Below are 1,436 nucleotides of genomic sequence, written 5' to 3'. Positions count from 1 at the left end.
CCCTTTCTTTAATCGACGATTCCTATGAAATGTGCCCGGTGCCACAGACTCCTTTGATCTCACCGAGTAAGGGAGGAGGGGGCTAAGAGAAGGAATTAAATAGCAAAAGGAGGAGGAAACCAGGAGGGGAAAGCCCTCTCATGGGAGGTTGTTAAATGATGCCTCTTCTTCATTAGAGCAGCCAGGCAAGAGCTTGTCCCAAGCCCGTGCCCCATCCCGCCGGAGCACGCAGAGTCATCCTGCTTCTGGCTCTGGCACAGGGGTTGGGGCTGCCTGGGGATGCCCCTCGGCAGAGCAAGCGCCCGGGGCCGCAGGCAGCACCGGGAGCCCTTCCCACTGCATAACCCCGGCCCTGCGAGAGCCGCTCTGGCATGGAGGAGCTGGCAGCCAAGCCTGGAGAAGCAGCCAGAGGGTACGAGCAGCAGTTTGTTTTCTGCTGCTTGCCAGGATCCGCGTGGAGATGCGGTGCTGCCAGGGACGTGCTCTCTGGAAGCACGGGGCTGCCGAGTGCCAGCCCTGCCGCGGGATGGCTGGCCTTCCCCCGCCGGCCCTGGCTCTTGCTCAGGGGAAGGCCTGACCCACGCAACCGGAGGATGAGGTGGGTATTCCTGGGGTCCTTTCCTTTCTCGCTCCAACCATGACTTTCCCAGCAAAGCGAAGCTGCACCGTGAGGCCACCAGGGACTGCAGGTCCCTCGCCATTATGGCAGGGATCACCCTGCTGCCAGCATGGCCCTGCCTCTCGGAGCTGCTGTGTGAGAGCTGGCTGCTGGACAAGAAACGACCCACATGGTGCGAGCAGGTTTGGCCCTGCCAAGTCTACGCCTCTCCCCTGCCTGCTCTGCCTCCGTCCAGAATGGACGGCACAAGCAGTCGGTGGTGATGGATGGTGCCATCAGAGCTCCAGTGCACGGGCCCGGGATGGGATAGAGGGGCTGCCACTGCCCAGCTGGGAGCGGGCAAGGACAGGAGAAGCCGCAGTGGCAGGGCAGGGGGATCTGTCAGCGGCTTCGTTGCCTTCCTCATCAGTGCTGCAGTGGCCTTTCATAGAATCATAGAATGTTTTGGGTGGGAAGGGACCCCCAGGGGTCACCCAGCCCAACCCCCCTGCAGGAGCAGGGACACCTTGAACCACATCAGGTTGCTCACAGCCCCATCCAACCTGGCCTGGAATGTTCCCAGGGATGGGGCCTCCACCCCCTCTCTGGGCAACCTGTTCCAGTGTTTTACCAACAGCCCAGCTCTGCCGTGTTGTGCCCCCATGGTGAGCAATGGTGCAGCAGGGGGGAGCCCAGTTCCCCCTGTGACAGCCCAGCACCGCCTCGAGCACATCGTCCCCCCTGGCCTGCAGGGGCACGAGCCTGTCCCCAGTCCCACGTCTGAGGGCTCCCCAAGCATGCGGGGGCTGCTGCAGCCAGGGGAGAGGGGCTTGAGGGG

Source organism: Egretta garzetta, unplaced genomic scaffold (assembly GCF_000687185.1).
Source record: "Egretta garzetta isolate BGI_Z169 unplaced genomic scaffold, ASM68718v1 scaffold4, whole genome shotgun sequence".
NCBI classification, from domain to species: Eukaryota; Metazoa; Chordata; class Aves; order Pelecaniformes; family Ardeidae; genus Egretta; species Egretta garzetta.
Note: the sequence above shows the minus strand (reverse complement) of the source record.